The sequence below is a fragment of the Corvus moneduloides genome, chromosome 4 (assembly GCF_009650955.1).
Source record: "Corvus moneduloides isolate bCorMon1 chromosome 4, bCorMon1.pri, whole genome shotgun sequence".
NCBI lineage: Eukaryota > Metazoa > Chordata > Aves > Passeriformes > Corvidae > Corvus > Corvus moneduloides.
Genome location: NC_045479.1, coordinates 46,189,393 through 46,209,777, shown reverse-complemented (window position 1 = coordinate 46,209,777; position 20,385 = coordinate 46,189,393). Strand labels below are relative to the sequence as shown.

The following is a 20,385-nucleotide window of genomic DNA, read 5'->3' as shown; positions in this document are numbered from 1 at the left end:
CTTCCACATGGATTTCTGTAAACTTGGGGCAATCTACTCTCTGTAGGACACTGGTATTACTGACAGAGAGAGCAGGTACCTACCCAAAGAGTGACAGAGAAAGGAAATAAATGCTTAATGCCTGCCAGTGGTAGCTACTACAAAAAGATGATTGCAGAAGGCAGGAAGGGAAGCAAAGGGTGCTGTAGGGAATTTGGCCACAGTCTTCTCCATAATGCAGAAGAGTCCTTTGTTCAGGTGCAGCTGTCACAGGTTCATTCAGATTCCAGAAATACACAAAGAGAAGGGTATAATCTCCTTCTGCGATCATTCAGCTGTAAAAGATGCTGTAAAGGCTGTACACTGTGGCACAGTAGCATGACTAAACCTTTGCAATCACATGCTCATTGGATCTATAGCTGTAAATGATGCAGTCACCGAGGCTGGAGAGTCAAAGAGAAGTGGCTGAAGGCCATTCACAGTGTGCCAGTGGCTTCAGAAAATGATTTATTAATCACAGTGGTGTGAAGCCCAAGCTGGATTTTGATGCCATGACAGCCCCCTACCAGGCCCATGCTGAGTCCACTCCACATATGCAGAGTAATCCACCCACCAGCTGTGGCCAGCAGCCTTCATGTGCTCCCTGCAGCATATATTTGCTTGGCTAATTACAAAATATTTTTACTTGATAATCAAATGAGAAGCATATCTGTGGGAAACTGCTCTCTTCTGTCTCAGTAATGCTGCTGGTAGTGCTCAGATAATTGATGACTATGGAGATTGGAACAGCATGTGTCTTTCCTCAGAGACACTTAAGGTGGGACAAGGAATATTTGCCCATAGAGAACACTTGATTAGAAAACTATGGTAAGAATCTTGCTCTCCTTTAGCTGCAGCCATACCCTTCCAGGAAAAGAGCCAAATTCTTAAATTTCTGTTGACAAGCTGAGGAATTTCAGATGTGTAATTGAGTGCTTTGGGTAATATATTGAAATACAAGAGAAGTGGGGGAAAGCCCACTTCAGAACATGCATGAAGGTCAAATTTTGCCACCCCTTACTCTGCTATGCATTTCCTGTTTCTAACTGGATACATACCCATGGAACATGAGCAAAAGCAGAGGCATTTGTGAGGCTTGTTCTCACTGCCATGCTATAGGTCTTTCTTCTCCACCTGACAAGAGATAATGGTGTGTTAGAAATATGTTTGTTTCCAACTAGCTGTTGACATAAAACTTGATTATTATTTTTCTTTTGCTGGTGCCTAAGGGCAAGACAGAGATTGCAACACATGAAGCAGGCAGCTATAACAGGCAGAAAGAGATATCTGGCAGGAAAATCTAGACCACCTAAGTAAGACACTTAGCTATCCTACTCAAGGAAAGATTTCTGCCTTTAACCCTTGATCCAGAAAGCTTTACACGTCAAGCAAGGATCATGACAGAGCAACCATCAGGACATGGTAGACATAGGAGTACACCTGTATTTCTGCCACCGTTTGACCCTGAAGCACCTACTTCAGGGCCATGTTCTGTTCCTCTGTCTATGGAATGTGGAGACCTTCAGGTTCGTGACAGAGTTAATGGCCTCCTATGGGAGCAGAAGTGCTGAGGTTGCTGATGGTATCAGCTTCTTCCTCAGATAGGATCTGTTCTGCAGCCTCTCTCAGAGTATTTGGGTAATCTCTGTCTCCCAAGGGATTTTAATGCCTCTTTTTAACCAGTAGCTATCAAAATATCCTCAAGAGGAGGCGCAGGGAAGGGACCTGATACCATGCTCTTGTCAGACCCCAGCCCCTGCTGACAAGAACATAAGAGCCATGGGGCAGGAAAATAGCAAGCAATAAGGAGCCTGATCCCATAGGTAGGGTCCCAGGGTGGGGTGGGGGTGAAACTGCTGTCCCTTAGTCAACCCCCAGCCAAGGGGCAGGCAGTGAGACTCCTCTCAGAGGAATCTCCTTCCAACACCAAGGAGCGGGCAGGCACCCAGATGGCTCCTTTCGGCAGGAGCTGTGCAAAAAGGAACTGGCAGCAAGAGCTCACTTCTCCTGGCCCACAGCTCAAAATGGTAATTAGACAGCAGAAAGAGCCACTCTTCGTATATGGCCAGTGCCAAGCCTATATCCTACTACAAGGAGCTCCCCAAGAGAGACTCCTCCACACCCAGCCAAGCCCAGATTATTGAGAAATTTTCCATGTAGCCAGAGAGCACCTGCAGAGCTGCACAGCAGTACAATCCCTTCTGAGACACGGATTCACCCAGACTGGGTCTGATAGAGAGGCCAGGCCAGGACAGAGGTGAGTCTGATAAAGAGAGGGGGTCATAAGGTCTGTTTGTCCCTCAGGAAAACCAAAGCTGTCCTGGTATAACCCCTGACTGGTTTCTGACATCTGCTTGCAGATGGGCTAGCAGAAACCTTTTTGGGGAGGGTGATGTAGCTTATGTGGGGTCGTGCACCATCCTGCCATCCTGCTTTTCTCCTAGCTGAGGCAAAAGGGAAAAGCAAGCATGGAGCAATGTACCTGGGTAGCAGAAGAGATGTTTTTCAGAATATCATCTGGTGCAGGGCCAGCATGGGGACTTTGGGATGTGGCTGAGCAGGCAGAGCTGCAGGTTGGTGGTGCTTCCTGAGCCTCCTTTGTATGTTTGAGCAGAATGCTGGCCATCAGGGTGCCCTGTGCATCCCCAATGCTGTCGCAAGCTGCAGCAGCTGCGCCTTGCACCACTGCACTGATGCTGCTATCTGAAAACACATTTCAGCATTTAGACTGCGAAGTATATCAGAACTATGCTTTCCCTGTCCAGCATTTTCCTGTCTCAATTCAGAGCTCTCTCTCGGCTGGTTGGTGTGTGCACCTAAAGCCCTAAACGGGAAGGAAGACCAATTAAGTGACAATCTGCATGGAAAGATGTCAGACAGGGCACAGGACTTATAAAGAGATCTGCCTCCTCCTGCAGTGCATCAATTGATTAAAATAAAAAATTGAACACAGTGGATTTGATGATGAGTTTAAACAGTAGACAATTTAACAACTCCCCCTCCTGGGGTCCAGCACACCTGTAAATAGAAATACTCAGAAATAATCACCGGTTTAAATAATCTGCACTGCGTGTCACGTTCAGATTCAGATTTGGCTCTTGATGTCTTTTGAACTTAAGGGTCACTAATTTTCCCTTTAAAAAATTCAGTAAGATGTCTACCAAAAATTATATCAAGTTCAATACAGACTAAAGCATGTAAGTTCACACATTCACTTCAGGAGTATCATTGCCTTAGTCTTGATTACTTCCCTTGGTAAGGTTGGACCCACAGGCATTACAGCAATGCAGTTTATTCAGGTAAATGGAGACCTTCAGACATATTTATGAAGACCATCCATCTTGAAAGGTTTTAAAGTATTTTCAGCACTAGGTTTAGTTTCCAATTGGTGATATGAAAAAATGTGATATTCCCTAGTTTTTCTAAGCCATTTCTCATTTTCTTTATTGTGGTTTCAGGATCTGTGTATAATATGACACTTTTTTACTCTGATTTATGGGTTTAGGTGAACAATATGCTGTATGTGGTGTTAATTGCAGTGGATGGAATCCAGAGGCATTAAAATGCTCGTCTTCCCTCTGTGCTAATGAGCTTTGATTTCTAAACTGTCAGCACGGATTACGTATTACAGCATCATGTTTGTGATTCTCCACAGCAGCTCAAGTGTCAACACTGTCATCCAAGCACACTCCATTCCCTCTCCCCAGCCTAGTTTTGACACAAGAGAAAAATAGATTTGGGGTGAGACTTGGTTTAGGCAGTGTCTGAATGCAGTAAGGATATAATGGAAATAAATGCTCAGGAAAGCTCAGGAAAGGGTTCCAAAAGAGGAACTGGTCAGCTTGTGGAAAAATACACCTTATAATGATACTCCATTCCAGAGAATAAGATATTAAGTATTTTCTTTGAAGTGGATGGAACATCCTGTCTCTAGGTTTGAGCAGGTGGTGAGAAATACAGAGCTCCTAATACCTAATAATAGTACTGAAGGAGTTTCTTTCTTTGGATTTAGGGTAGTCAAACAATCTCCCTACTTAGGTTTCCCATTTCTCAAACAGGGCTGAATGCTTCCTACTTCTCTCAGGTAAGAATAAGTTAATTTGTTAACATCCACAGAACAGGCATACTAGATAAAGCTATGTAGTGTCTTTCAGAGAAAGTCTGGATTTTCTTCTCAGTTAGTTTAAAAAAAAAAGCTTTGACTTTTTCTGATCAATTTGGGCATTACCTCACACAAGTCTATCTGATATTTGACAGTATTTCTATCAAACATTTCCACCAACATGAAAACAAGTTCTTTTCTCTGAAAAGAAACTAAAACCCTAAATTAGTATGTCAATGTGCTAAGACTTCAAAAATGAAATGGTAAGACAGGATATGTAGGAAAGGAAATGTACCAAATGTAAATTCATCTGTCAAGTGTTTCTTATGACATGCACTTGATATCATCAGATGCAATATATTCTTCTGCACATTTAACTGGAAAAACAGGAATCAAAAATATTAATGATCAAGGCAGCTGCATCAGTGTTTCATCTGGCTCCTTACAGTGTAGTTGATACAAAGCTTTAGGACTGGTTTTTGTTTTTTTAATTATCTGGTTAATCCAGTAAGTCTTTCCCATTTTTTGAAAGCCTGAATGTTTGTGTTTCCTACATTTTCATTTTAACTCTGTAGCTATAATGTTGTACTGACATAGGTTTTTTTATTTAATTGCCATGTTTGTTTTGAATTAAAACCAACCTGTCTGCACTTAATAATGCAAACAATTAAATATTCTCAGCAAGATTCTCACTGTGCCAGCTGAGCATCCTCAGAAGATTTTTTTTAACTGCTTTATATGTTGCTTTTAATTACATTCCTTTCCCAAGCGATTATATCCTCATATAAGCCCCATTCCTGCAAGCTATCCTGGCACAGAAACAGAGAGTTAAAGGCAGAAGAGTGCTGGTAAGGACCGCTGGAGGAAAAAGGCCTTTTGGTCAAAGCTGAGGGATGCCAGAAATGCTGTAAGCCTTGCAAATGCTTCTCTCTGGTGAAAAAGCCAAAGGAAAAGTCAAATAGTTTTGGAGGCAAAGGGAAGCAGTAGGCTCTAGTTACCCACCTACACAACCTCTAGGAGGACCAGAAGGAGATATGAAGTACAGGAAGAGTCTTCTTTTTGGAGAGCAGTGTAATGTGCCTGATGCTGGGCCCCCTAAATATCTTTTTTTGGATCACAGGGTTAGAGCTGAGCTGTTGCTTGAGGAGAGAGGTGTGGAGGTGGCATGGTGACCCCAGGGGAGGCTTTGCAGAGAGGAGCTGCGATGTCCAGGAAGAGCCAGCACACATCACCGGCTGCAAGGCTACGACTTGCAAAGAAAGCAAGGCTGGCAGGGAAAAGTCCACGCTGGTCACCCAAATTTTTCCTTAGAGGGAATAAAACTGCTGTAACCGAGTCCCATTTCATGCCAGGACTAAGTGTTGTGAGTATTTGTGGAGTTGGTTCAGCACAAAGATGTACCTCAGGATTTTTGGCTCCAAATGTGCCTCATTTTAATGGTCCCCCAATGCAGGCCTCAATCTCTGTGTTTTGGAAACAACAGCTGGCTGTGGTGGTTTGAAGCACAAAAAAACCTTCCAGGTTACAAGACTTGTAACTATAGCTATAGCTGACAACTGGCAGTACTGACTGACTATGAGCTAACACAGATGATGAACTTCTGTTATCCTACTGACTGGAGCCAAGAAACCAAACATGGACAGTGCCAAAACTTTAGAGTTAGGTGGGACTATCCCAATTTACTCACCATCTACAGACTTACATAAGCCAAACCAATTCAGCCTGTTTGCTGCACTAGTCTTCATTTCTCAAGCACAGACTGAGGATTGAAACTCCCTTGGTAACAAAATTGTATCTTCATATTAGAACCTCTCGTAATTTTAGCTACACCCTCTTGATATATTTTCTAAAATGAGTATATTTCTGTTATTTCTGTTTGGTGTGTAGGCAGCATAGGTGTGTAGGTCCAAGCATGATAAGATTTAATCAAAAAACCCCCAAGGTTTATGTTTTCAGATTTTTTTTCCCTAGGAATCAGAACTAGGCAGCAATATGTGGTGGAGGGTTGTTTACTTTTTAATGCAAATTGCAATTTTGACATGATTGCATGATTCTGGGAGGCCATGCAAAGGCAGTTGACTATTATTATTTTTTAAAGCAATATACTATTTATAAATGTTCTCACTCATTCTGCCTTCCAGTTGGAGTTTCTACTTACTCTGCTTAATAGACCTTAGAAACTGAAAGAGTTAATTTCACATTCTGCACAAATGCAGTAGTGAAATCAGGATCAGCCTTGCATTAGGAAAGCATGATTAGCTCCCTGGTAATGACAACCCTTGAGTCCTTAACGTAGTTATTGATTTCCAAAACACAATCACCCTTCTGTAACAGTAACCTACATTCTTATGTCAAGGTTAATGACATTATGTTAACCGTATTCAAGTGCACATGGTTCAGATTGAACACAGCTTATCAAGCAATCCAGATTGCTCCCAAGTGTCGCCTCTTTATTTAAAGCTAGCAGTCATAATTGATTTTTTGGTAATATTTTTAAAACAAAGCTTCCTCATAAGCACTAATGATCTTGGCTGAAAGTGGATATGAGAGAACACTTCAAGGAAGGAAATTATGCAAATTTTAATTCTGTCTTTCTTAAATTCCTTCTTTGACTTCTAACAGATGAAAAATAGTTTTTACTGGGTGAGATGGTGTTGCCTTTATGGAAATAATTCTTGGAGGATCTCCTTGGCATAATTTGTCCACCTCTTAATCAAGTTTTTCAAGGGTATGGCCAGTGTTGTGATCTCTGTCTCAGGTTTAGTGTCTAGAAGGTAAAAAAGAAACCAAAATGAGCTGTGTTTTCTCCTTCTGCAGTGGTTTCCTCCCCACTCAGTGGTTCAGTGAAGAGACTGATATTTGACAGCTTTTGATTTCTTCAAGGACTCAGTTCTTCTGCTAGAGGAATGATTAACAAAAAATAAGTGCAGAGTTGCTGTACAGTATTAGAAATGGGGAAACCAATTTCTTTTCAGTTAGTTTCTTACCATGAGAAAGAAAAGCTGTAGCACACAGATCTAAATGTGGGTCCTCTGTGCAATCCAGCTCTGAAAGGTGAGACAACTGCACCTCTTTCTTTATCCAAAGGTACAGGAGAGCTCAGGTTCTCATTCTGGGATAGCATGTGAGGGCCAAGGCTATTTCTCTAATAAAAGCTTTTTCTGGAGGAGTGAACACCAGTAAACAGAAGTGGAAGAGACTTGTCCTTATGACAATTTTTTTTACAGAAGGAATGTAAAGTCTGTCTTTTCCATAAGTGTCACTGTAATATGAATGCTAGAATGCATTACTATTTCCTTGTTACAGTACACTAATGCAGCTTTAAATCATGAGTTCTACGAGCTGACATAAATGAAGAGCATAGCTATTTATGTATCTATATTATGCAATAGTTGAATATATATAGATATATATATATATGTACCTACAAAAAAGCATGCTTTCTATCTGGCTTCCCCATTCCTTTTACCCTTCTGCACTGCTATTAGTTGTATGTGCTGTATGCAGCAATAAGAGGAGAAAAACAGCTGAGTTGTTGCACCCAGCAGGTTTGCGATGCTGTGAACTCAAAAATGAAGATAACAGAAGTGTAGTAATATTGCACAGAAGAAGCAGAATCCTGAAAAAAATCAACCCGTGACAAACAATTCAAAGGCTATGTTTAGTTTCTGTGTTGAATCATATATTTACCACATATTAATGCATAAAGAGCCAAAACAGGGAAAAGCAGGTCTCCCTGCATCCACTTTGTGCTGAATATAGGTGTCCTTTAGACACATAAAAATGTGGGATGAGAGATCTTATGTTTTTAGCCTTTGCACTGTGCAGCGGTCAAGATTTTTAATTTTCTTCGTTTGACTATGATTCCCAGACTGAAAAAATTTCCCCTTGTAAATAATTCAGATTGTCTTCTGTGACTGCAACAGAAGCCTGCTTTTATACCTGCCAACACTTATGTGTACAGCACAGTATGCAAAGGAGTGCCCAAATTAAAAGATTTATTAAAATTTTTGCAATGAGAAACTTAAAATCCTGTGAGCACATTTTCTTTGTTGCAAATGTCTTTCCATAACTTCATTTGGAAGACACTTCTCTTCCAACACAAGTCATCCATAAACCTACACAACAGACACCAACTGGCACTCTCCTTCTGCTTATCTGGTGTTACTCAGAGTGAAAACCAACGCACCCCCAGGGTGGGGACTCCAGGACAGGCTGCTCAGCAGTGGTGGTGCAGGGAGTCCATATTGCTTCGTGGAAGTGATGGCATGCCCTTGGAGAGCCCCAGGAGCGCACCCTGGGGTGGGTGCTCACAGCTCCCCTGGCAGTGCCCTGTCCCTCTGCTCCCTCTTGGGGACTGAGGGCATAAATGTGCTGCCCAGGGGTCCTGGCAGGCGTGAGAGCAGCAGCCTCCACATCAAACCTGGAAAGCAGTTGCAGTTTCTGAGTAGAAGTGGCCAAAGACAGATGGGAGCACTTTCCAAAAATCTGTTAGAGAACCATGGGATATGATGGGACATGCCAAGTATTGAGGATGTCTTTTTACTACAAATAAACTTTTCTCTTTCTTTGCTGTAAAAGAAGGCAACTCCTATCCCAACTTCTAGTGCCTTCTCCTTTTGGAAGGAGCCAGTCCTGTAAGCCATAAAACTTCTCCAGCAGACAGAAGTTCTGTATGGATGCTGTGAGTGAGAACAATTCTATGGGATGGGGATTGTTGGGAGACTGTGATGGGGATGTAGCAGCAGCAAGTTTCGGAGGAGTAGTATCAGTGCCACTGGTGTTGCAGGGCTAGTTAGCAGGTGAGGAAGAGCAGCTGAGCATTGGTTTAGTGGTGGCAAATGGCTTTGAACTAAAGCCATGGAGAACATGAAGAAGAAGCCATGGAGAACATATTTAGAGATAGAGCTAATTGTGTGGGCCTTGTATCTAGAAACAGAGCTGTGAATGCTTTAGCTGAATGTAGTAACAGACCTCATGTATTTCATATCCTTTGAGAAAGAGATCTCTTTGCTAATTGTCTAAGAATAGGCAGTGAGCTGTGAGTGATACATAAACAGGTAGTATCTAACTATTGCCTCACTGAGCTGAAAGGAGCATTTCAGGACTACTGCCAACACAGGCTGGAACAACAGCATTTCACCTAGTGACATTTATTCAGATTTTTAAAGTCAATTTTTAAATTATTATTCTTTCCCAAATAAAAAGAATTAAAAAAGAGAGAGCAGTTTACTTAAATCTTTCCTTCTAAGCCTATTTTTTTCCACCCAAGAAATATTGCTTGTTCTTCATCCCTAATTTGGTTTAGTTTCCTACATTTAAGCAGCATGAGGGAAAATGTCAGTGTTTCTGATAAGGTTCTCTAGAAGAATGTGCCTGGCACATTTGATGTCTGACACTGCCTGGCATACATTCAGCTGCAAGGATACAAAAGCTTTTATCCTAGTGCTTGTAAAATAGATCTTGATCCTTTGTCTAACTGAGCAGACACTGGGATTTGTCTTCATGCAGTTATTGGGAAAATATGGGGAACACATTTTAACAGATCTCTGACAAGACCTCCAATCCTGATGTTAATTGAATGTTTTCTCCAGGATATATTTTCAGTGTTGCTTTTCTCTACTTGTCCGATTTGTATACTCCTGAGAGCGGGGAGATGACAAGAATTAATGCCTGTTTGCATTAACCTGAACTTTATTCTCACTTAATTAACCATGATTAATGTCGGGAGGCAAAGGAGCAGCATCAAGCTATTTTCAACAGCTCTGTACTGACGAGTTCAGGAAATAAAAACAACCCCCAACAACTAAGTAGTGCCATTTCAGTGCTGGTTACAATAAAATCCAGCCAAAAGATGTATTGTTTTAAAGGCAAGATTTGTTCTTCAGCCTCAGACAACATCCTGGTAAATTGAGAGTGACTAGGACCCTTTGAAACCTCACTTAAGAAGCATGAATCAAAAATACAAGCATTATCCCCAAAATTAAAAACAAAGGAAATATATTACCCAGAATTACTTAGTAATAATGAATCTGTGTAAACTGTACTTGATATATGCTCAGTGATTTCAGGGAAACAGGAGAGCTCAGTTTTATATTGGCACTATTCCTTATTAATCTAACAAGCTGAATATACAATTCTTACCCAATGCCAAAAATAAATCACAGGTTGATTAGGACACCAGCTAGGTATCACAAAGGAGACCAAACAGCTGTAGGCTAGTGGGAAAAGCAGCAGATATGGCAGGCCCGGCATTTGAGCTGAGTTGGTAGAAACATCTAAGCTCTCTAAGAGCTCTTTTTCAAAAAAGGGTTAAAAAAGAAAAATATTAAAATCAAGTTAAGATTGATATTGTAAATTTCCTGAGTTCTTCATTGGGAAACCTGGGACTTGCAACAGCAGGGTGAGCTCCTGGTGGCTGGCTGTGCCAGGTGATGATCTAATCTGAAGAATGAAAGTAAAGGGAGTGATTTGAAAATAGACAGAAAATTGATGCATTTTCTCCAATGGATGTGACTGCACAATATTTCTAAAGGTTCATGGAAAAGCACATCTGTTCTTCTCTTACTAGAAGGGGATGTTTCTTTTTCTTGATGTTGTTGTGGTCTGGGACCTTCATGAGGGATCTCTTACTCCCTTTTTCCTCACATACAGGGATTAGGGAGGAATGAAGTAAGATTTTCTAAGCTGCAAGCCCTTGAGTGGAAGCAGCACAAGGCAACAGCTGGATGGGACTTCTACTTTTCCTTCTTTCCCACAGGAGTCTGTTTTATTGTGTGCTCCTGTTTCTCCTTTCTTCTGTGGCAGGGAGAAGACTTTAGCTCATGGCTCCTCTCTAGTAAAGAAGGAATAGAAAAAATGACATAAAATGTAGGATGAAAAAGGGAGGCATAGAGAGCTGGAAAGAAGAACTGGGCATATTGAAGACTGGAACAAGGACAATCGGGCACTGGCATAGGAAAAGGCAAAACAATTATAGTAAAAGAAACAAGTACTAAGATCGTTGAGAAAATGGAAGAGGGATGGGAAAAGTTTGAATGAGTAAAGGAAAGCAGAGATTTGTAGGCATGATTTTCTGGATCTGTGTTTCTAGACTGTGTTTAAGATAGATTTTTCAGGGATTTTTTTGACATTGAAAACATTTGCTCTTGTTTTGTTGTTGTTTGTTTTCTTCTTTTTTTACCTTGCGTTTTTAAGACTGTCTAGGTGGCCTTGCAGTGCACTGAGAACTGGCTATTCAAAAATAATTTTTGTTTATGGAGAAGACATCTTTACAAACACATTATAGGGCGGTATTTTCATTTTAACATGGGATAGGGAACAAAAGCACGGGCAAACTAATCAGGAAGGCTGATCTTGTCCAGCCAGTGATACCAGCAGTTTGTGCTCTCCTTTTGTCCTCATTTGGCCAAATTCTTCCATATATAATAGGAAATTATTTTGCTGAAGATCCATGCTGTAACAGTAATCTTGCTATGAATAAATCCTTCAAGGAATTTTCTTGTTTACTCAAGGAGTGAGAGCTCTAGTTTTAGGAAAGCTTTCCCCTGCCTATTCATTCCAAATGGAGTTTTATGCAAGGAAAGAAAACCTTTTTCCTTGCAGTTGAAGCGATAGGAAATGGCTGAAGGAATAAAATTGTCATGGGTGACCACGTACTGATGTCACTCTCCTCAAGCATTCAGCAGAGCAATCATTTTCGGGAGAAACAATCTGCAAGTAGCGCCATGAATTCACTGGACTACGGCCTTGCCACTTGTAATCTCTAGGTATGGTCTTTGGTTGGGAGGTCTATTGCCCTTGGTGGGTTTCAGTGGAGTCCAACAGGCTCCTTACGTAGGCTTTCAGAGCATTCCAATCTTAGCCACATAATTATAATGTGCTTTGTCTTCTGGCCAGTCTGGGGAGAGTAGCTAGTATGAGTCATGGGGATTAGAACTTGATCTTTCATAATAACATTGGTGGTTTGCAAACAAATTTCTCTCTTTCCCTCTTTCTCTCTCTCTCCCTTTGAATACACTGTCAACCAGTTTTTCTCTTCCTGAAGTGAAGAAGATAAAGCAGTCTGTCATCCCCCTCTCAGTCCCCATGATGGGTGTGGAAATCATTGCATAACACTGTAGGAGAGTGAAAAGGCCTCATCTAAGTGTGCGACGTGACTTTCTGCAATGCTTAAATGCAACAGAAGGAAATTGTATTGCTTACTCAGCATTTATTTAACTATATGTAAAATTATATCCTCGGTCAAATGATTTCTAATTTAACAGCAGGAATGGTCTTATAAAGTTTTAAACCCTCATTCTAAATAATTATGCTGCTGTAAATATCTCCTTTCTTCCTCTAATAAAAAAAAACCTAAATGAAATATTGTGTATGCCAGAGTCTGAAATAAAAAAATAGGACATTTCAATTTCATCTTTAGTGAACAAATAGAAATATTTCTATCAGTAATTTTAATCTGCAGAGCAAATCTTTGTCCTGAATGTTTTAACAGCCTCATTTTTCTTTCCAAAATAAAGCAAAATGTGTTCTCAAGAAACCAGACAGTCAGACACGTGACTGACCAACACAGAAGCCAGGCTAGCTTTAATTCAGGGCTAATAAAAATTGTCCTGTCAAAAATAACATGTAGTGCTAGCATTACCTGTTGTAACGTGCCTGCATCTAAGTCCACTCAAAACATGACATACCAAAGGGGATAAAAACACTAAGATTTCTTTTCCACCTTTCATACATTTCAATATGTGAACCATACTGACAAAGGTGCAACACTTCCTCTGGGATCCCTGGGGTATTTCTTTTAGTCTGCTTCAAGGCAGAGCCTGACATGAGGCTTCCCAAGAGAGTTATTATGAAGGAGAGGAACAACAATTGTGGACAGGTGTTGAGTTGACCACTGGCTGAGAGCACAGATACCTAAATAAGAGAGATGAGTCTATGTATCAGTGACTGGGCAAAGCAATCTTTTGATCCAGTGTACTTTTCTTTTTTTTTTTCTTTTTAATCCTGTGGCAATTAAATATAGATATGTTTTTTGCACTACTTTAGAGTGATGGGAAAATAAAAGGTTCATTCACATTTCCCCTCCAAACTTGCACTTACATGGCTGGGCTTCTTAAAGAGTGTCCTCACCCCCATCTGTTGCCTATCCTAAGACCCAGACAGAGTCTCTCCTTCTGTTGAAGCTGAAAACAAGGTCAGACAAATCCCACCCTTTCTGGAACAAAAAATGTCTTCTGTTGCTGAAATCATTCACTTGAATAATTGCATTTTATTCAAACCATCTTGGGAAAAACTAAAAAGAGCTCTAGTACTACAGGGGTATGAAGGGGTTTGGCATGGCAGCTTTGCAATTGTGTTTATAAACCCACGCTACACATTTGTGTGCTTCTTTCTGGTGCAGTGTCATCTCAGCAGGGGCCTTTCACAATTTCATCAGGAAAAAGGGAAACATTTCACTGGAGCCCGAGTCCTACATCAGCAGAAACAGCAGCTCTTACCCATGTTCATGAGGGGACAACGTTTGTATGTTGCATTTCATGGGCCTTAGTTGTGCTGGAAGCATCATGGGGAGGTGGCCAGGTGATCCCACAGAAGGAGGAAGCTATACACTTTTGGGGATTTGTGATTAGTGAAACCCAACTGAAATACAAAGCACGGGCCAAAAGCCAAGTATAATAGATGCATTGTTTCTGGCAGGGCTTATCTTAGATGTATAACCCAGATATTGAAGATGTTTTTTCAATTCTGATTTCTAATTTCTTTTCCTAGCTCAAATTTCCTTACATGGAAATCAGTCAAGTGGATTCAATGTGAGTGAATGCAAATTCTAGTCCTTTGGACTGTATGAATCTGTTTGTTTCTGCTTCATGGTTACTCTGCAAAGCTCCTCATGGCTTCTTTGTTTCTGCTTCTGAGTGTGCTTTTATCAAGTCTGCCTGCCATATAAAAATGTGGCTTTTGTCTGGACCTAATCCAAAGGCCACTGAAGTCAGCCGGTTCACAAAAGGTTCGGGGCCAGCTATCACCAACACTACTTCCATCCATGTTCTTTTCACATAGCATGTTCTGCTTTTTATAGTGCTGTTCTCTTTCACCAGTACTAAAACAAAACCTCCATCACAGCAGTGCAATCTATTTAATATTCATATTTTGATTATCCTTTTTATACGTAACAGTTTTTCATAGCATTCCTTATCTTCCTGGTATGGCATATGAATCCAGTTAGTCTAATGATAAATTGCCAAGCACAAATGGAACTCTAGTTCTCAATGTCACTGACTAATGTTTTGCCGCTTAAATAAATATTACTGTGAAATGATTTGCTAAGTCTGTACTAAAATAGATGAGTAATGCTTTTCTGACAGCATTAAAAAAGTGGTCAATCCATTCTCTTGGATGTGGGAAATCAGCATTCAGAGTGAATATTTAAGAATTTTTTGTTCATCCTCATCATTAGACTTCATTGTTTCGAAACAGAATTGTAAAAACTTTGATTTAACTTTATTAAACGAGTAAAGTGAATTCTCCCATGCAAGATTTTTTCCCCCGTCTTTAATCTTTGCATCTAAGCCTAAGAACATAATCTGCTCAATGTCTCATTTGGGGTTGCTGTTCCCTATTCATCATTTCACTCTTCATCTCCCACCTGTTACAAGCCATCATTCAAAAAATTCTGCACTTAATACAGTAAACAGGTGGACTCTATTTCCTTCTGCTCCATTCAAAGGGAAAAGGCCAAACAAACCTACCTCCTGAGCCGCCCTTCAGGGCTCTTGACATTTCCAATATTCCACAAGAGCTTAAAATTTTACAGGACACAGTGGGACAAAGAAAGAACAGCCCCATACGTCACAAGACCAGGTGAATACCCAGTGGGATGCCAGTACCACAGTGCCACGCTGGCAGCTGGGAGCAAGATCAGTGCCAGCAACAGCTGTGTCCATCAGAGGACATCCAAAACAGCCTCACTGGGCCCGGAGACCTCCTCATGCTGAACCTGGATTTGCCTGTGAATCCCTGGGCTCCCTCTAAAGTCTTCCCGTTTTAAACAACAACCAGCTCAAGCTCTGACATTTTTAAAACACTTCTATCCTTTTTTTCTGTACACAAGTCTACAAACCCCCAAACATTTTCATCTGCTTACTAGCCTTTAATTATATCAACTGCCAATAGGTTCTATTACTCATCCAAAAAATTGCTGGCTGTTGTGTAATTTTTTAAACTGTGATTGATGAAGCATATTTGTGTAACATTAGGTCATGATTGTCAGAGCTTAACTTCTTATTTGGCAACTACACCATTAATTAGCAATATTGCTGATAGCCTCTATTTTATAGAACCAGCAAGCTCTTTTTCTGTATGAGCTGACAGTGGAAAACAAGAAAAAGATATTTGCATGGTGCCACAAGTCTGGATAAGAATGACCAGAGAAATACACACAACATTATATGGGATTACTATCTGTTAAACATTCTTTATTTTTTTACAGGCATTATTTACTTAGGTGTTCTTATTTTGATTTCCTTCTTTTTTTCAGCGTTACAGTACACTCCTTTATATCTCTTTTTTGAATGCTCTCTGAGTTTGCAGCGAGGCCAGTAGCATATTCCTGAGGTTGCACATTTCCTGTTGCAATACCCGATTTTTAGATTCTCACAGCTCTTACAAACTTCCTCCGTATAGAATGCAGTTTTCTGTCTAACTTCCATCTAACTTATTTTATTTTTCCAAAGAATATTTCCAAATATTTGGAAAAGCTAAAACTGTAGTGCCAATGTTTTGGCGATAAATATACTTCTACCTGTTTCAGAACTTCACATCTTCTTTTACTTTAAGTAGAGGTTCTTCTAGGATTTAGAGCTATAATACGGAGTTTCACAAAAGGATAAGCCTTATATTAGGAGCTTATCTTACTGTCACTATGAAAATTCAGTTTTGGTCAAGAGACAGCCCTTTGAAATACTATATTTCTATGGACAAGTTCAAAACTTCTCTGTAGAAAGTGGTTGTGGTTCACCAGTGAAAGCCTGCAGGGATGTGACTTCTCCCTGCCAAGGCTTCCAGAGCATATCCAAGGACCTTGCGGCCCTAAGCATGTATGTGGTGCTCAACTTGACATTAGTCATTCTGCACTGCACTTAAAACCTGAAACATGGGAAAAACACTACGTCCATGTCTCAGAAGAGCTTTGTGAAACCAGGTTACAAATTACAATGAAGCACACACATGCTGCAATGAAAGGCACTGTAAAGAGCTCTTGAGGATGTGAATAACCCTACTTTCACAGCACAGCTTCATCAGTGGAGAAGAAAGATAGCTTGGGTTGTTGTTGGGGTTTAACTCCAGACAGTTTGTTCACCCAGACACATGCTCAGTGGAATCACGAGGAGGACTGGAAAAATAGAACCCGTGGGATTAGATAAAAAGAGTTTAATAATTGAAATAAAATAAAGCATTAAAAATATAATAATAATAGTGAAATTGAAGAGAACAGAAAGAGAGAAATAAAACCCAAGAGAAAAAAGTGATGTGCAATCCAGTTATTCCCCACTCAGTGAACAATGCTCAGCCTGTCCCCAAGCAGTGATCAGTACTTCCTAGCCAGATCCCCCCAGTTTATGTACTTGGCATGATGTTCTATGGTACGGCATATCCCTTTGGCAAGTTTGGGTCAGCTGTCCTGGCCATGCTCCCTCCCTTGCGCAGTTCCTCCCTAGCAGAGCATGGAAAACTGGAAACTTCTTGACTCGGGGTAAGCACTACTTAGCAACAACCTAAACACCACTGTGTTATCAAGGTTATTCTCATAATGAATCCAAAAAACACAACACTATACCAGCTGCTAAGAAGAAAATTAACTCTGTCCCAGGTGAAACCTGGACAGCCTTGCACTGAACGATGGAAAGAAAATAAAATTGTGTGTTGTTACTCATTAATTGAGTACAGTCAGGTTTTTGCACTAAGAAAGAACCCATGGAAAGGAAAAAATAACATGAGCATGTGATCAAAGATGGCATCCTAGGACGTGTACACTGCCTTGCTGTTTCAAAGTACCTGATCCTCATTCATTTTCCGACTCCTGAATTCTTAATAATGGTCTTTAACCTAATCGCTGTTACCCATATCACAGCTGATAGGTGAAGAAGAATGTCTTTGTGGATGAAGTGCTGACCTGGGACCTGTGAAGAGTAAGCTCCTTTTTGGACTCCACCACATTTTTAGGTGTTTGTAGTAAAAACCAAATCTATAAAATAAGTATAATTTTTAAAAATATATACATTTATACTTATTAATGGGCAGTTTATTTGCCTATTGTCTATCATATTTATTTGATATTAATTTCAAAACCTTTTGGGAAGTTCTTGTCTCTTATTCAGTGTTTGTCAGTCTCAGCTGAGGCCTCTAGATGTAATTTTAAGAGTAACTCTGTGAGCTCTGCTTAAAGCTCACTGAAGCTTAAGAAAGCTTTCCCAGAGAATACAGGGAAATGTATTCCCAGAGAATACATGATGGCTGTGGGAATTTTTCTACAAGCAAACCCCAAGCATTGCAAAAGCTCTGCTCAAAAAATGTATGAAGACAAGAAATTGGTCTGAGATGTACTTGATTCACAGTAAATTAGATATGCAGTCATCAGTGGATTGATTACATGTACTAAGAGGCGAAACACACTAAGGACATTTGCAAGGGGCTGCCGAGTTTGGCTGCAAGCACTTGGGAACCTGAATTCTCTGGCGTGAGAGACAGGCAAGGAATCAAGCGGGACATGGCAGGAGGTGCAAGTGGCACTAGATGCCTTTATTCAGGAAGATAGATTTGTTCTGTGCTTCTAAGATAGGACTGCAAGCATTTCCTATGGATCCTTCTGTGCATTGCTGCATAGAGTCTGCTGTGGCTTTTTGCTATAATAGTAAGCATAGTCTTAAAATGTTGTCCCAGAATGTAACTCTGTGTACTGGTGCAAAAGTTTTGCTAGTGAAAAAACATTGCAGTCCCAGAGATAAAATGGTTTAAATTAATATTGTGGACCTAAATGAAGAAAAAGTTTCTCCTGGTTTTCTTCCCCACAGTTTATCAATTCTAGCTGTAAGAATTAGAGCAAAAAGCAGAAAGAGAGGAGTATGAACAAGGCAAAAGCAGCTGTGCAGAGATTTGTTTACAGACTGACTTTAAGCAAAATTCCCCAGTAGCTTCAGCTTGTGCTTAGAAATCAGACTTCTGACAGATATACCAGAAAGACTTTCTTGTAACTTGCAGCCCAGCAGTACTTAGGAGAATGTTTTGTTCCCAAAAGCAATGGTATTAAATCACTGAGCCAGGAGAAGGAGATGTGTTTTGATTAGGTACACAGCCTTCCTCTGACAGCTTTGAAGACCTACAGTCTAGCAGATGGCAACATAACAAGCACAGTTGTGTATTTCTTAGGTTGCCTAATAAATTCTGTGCCCTTGATTTTGACTGTGTGAGATTTTCATGAACCACTATTTATTTTCTTTGTCTTGGGTTTTTGCCTAATTCCTTTTACAAACTGTTCTTTATTTCTCCCCAGGTTCATTGCTTGTTTGTGCAAGGACCATGGCCAGGAAGCCACCATTAGCTTCACTTAAGGCAGAGATGGAGCAGGCAGTGGCTGGGGTCACAGGCACAAAACTGTGCCATAGCACTGCCGAAGTGTGGGACACTGTCACCACTGCCCAGAGCTGAGCTCTTGGGTCAGCCTCCTGCAGCCTCAGCAGTCCCACTGGGCCCTGCTCTGCTTGCATGACTGCAACAGGCATTTCAGGGTGCTCTGGTAGCAGTGCCTGTACACTAAGAATGATGGGGAATTACCTGTTGGTGGTGGATTCTGTGTGTGGATAGTGTTCTCTGGGTTTTGTTATGTGTGTGGACAGGTTTTGTTAAATTTTCTTTGAACATTTGGGTCAGCACAGGAGAATACCATCCCTGTCTCTCTTTTTTTGAGTGACTAATACACGTTTAAGATTCAGTTGGTGGCTTTTGGTTGATTCATGCAAATGGTAGAGAAGATGCAAGTGGTGTCACACTCTTTAAAAAAAAGTAGGAAAGCTTTTTCAAAATGTTGAGAGGATGACATTGCTGAAATATACCTACAACAAGGAAAGCTGCTGGATTCAAAGCTTCTCCATGATCTAGAAAATAAGGCAAAAAGGAAACTCAGCTGGAGGTTTCAGCACAGAGGAATCAAATTCCAAGTAAATAATGTAATTATTTTTATTGAAAAAACATTTTTTTATTATGATTTTATTGTACATAAGCATTTAAAAAAAATTGAAACAGGAGGCCCTTTTCTGGAGGTATACAGTACAGAAAGAAGAATGATTCATAGGAAGGGAGAAGCAGATAAACAGCAAGTGTTAGTGTATCTGTCACATACACTATACAAACATTCCGTTGCAAAGCAGTCACAGCAGTGCTGTGAGTTGCAGGAGAAAGAAGAAGTAGATGGTATCTTATCTTCAAATTTTAGTTTATAGCTCAGCACTGATGACAGGAATTCTCTTTGCTTAAATAGATGAGCCAATAAAAATATATGTCCTCTGTTATTCACAGACTATCTATTGCAGCAGCTAGATAGTGTAATTTATTGATAAGAAGAAAATGTCTCTGATGGGAAAAATTCCTCTGTTGCTCCTCTTGGGAAAGAGAAGCAAGAGGACGTCACTGGTTAGGCAAAGGTACAGTTCTGTTGACTTCAGCACAAGCTCACTCATGCCTCTGTTCAGACCATTTTTGTTGTGACTTGATGGTGCTGAGACACCTCTCATCAGCCATACTGAGGACTTCTTGCTGTAATCCTTCACATACACCTCCTCCTTCTGCACGCCCTTTTGCTTTATGTAAGCAGTGTTTGTAGGAGCAAAAAGGGCAGAAAGGAGGAGGTATGCCAGTATAGAGCAGCACATCTTTTGTCTTTTGGGACACGACCTTGTCAGGGAGCATTGGGGAGGTGCACCATGCCAGGAGACCCACCAGAGCAATTACATTTCTGGGAGAAATTATGCCTCTGTACTTCCTCAATATGAAGTGGGGGCATAAAGGTTTCCCTTCCCCTGATCCTTGGGCCAGCCCAGCCTATCTGCTGCCTACCATGCACAGCTGATTTTCCACTTGCATACCTGTCCCAAGGGCATGCTGAGGAAGCCACCCCAAGCCTGCAAAGGCTTCTGATAGGGACAGCACAAAGGGCTCTTTTCTCATCCACCTTCATCCAAAAGACAGGAGCACGATGGGCTGGTATTTCT

General features: G+C 40.8%; 1 protein-coding gene across 1 annotated transcript in view; it reads left to right on the top strand.

Moving 5' to 3' along the window:
* Positions 1-2,148: 2,148 nt before the first annotated feature.
* The window catches only part of PDZRN4 (PDZ domain containing ring finger 4), a 268,192-nt gene continuing 249,955 nt past the window's right edge, over positions 2,149-20,385 (top strand). The window contains exon 1 of the mRNA XM_032106448.1: positions 2,149-2,275. The gene's annotated coding sequence lies outside the window, so the exon portion shown is untranslated. The remainder of the gene's footprint in view (positions 2,276-20,385) is intronic.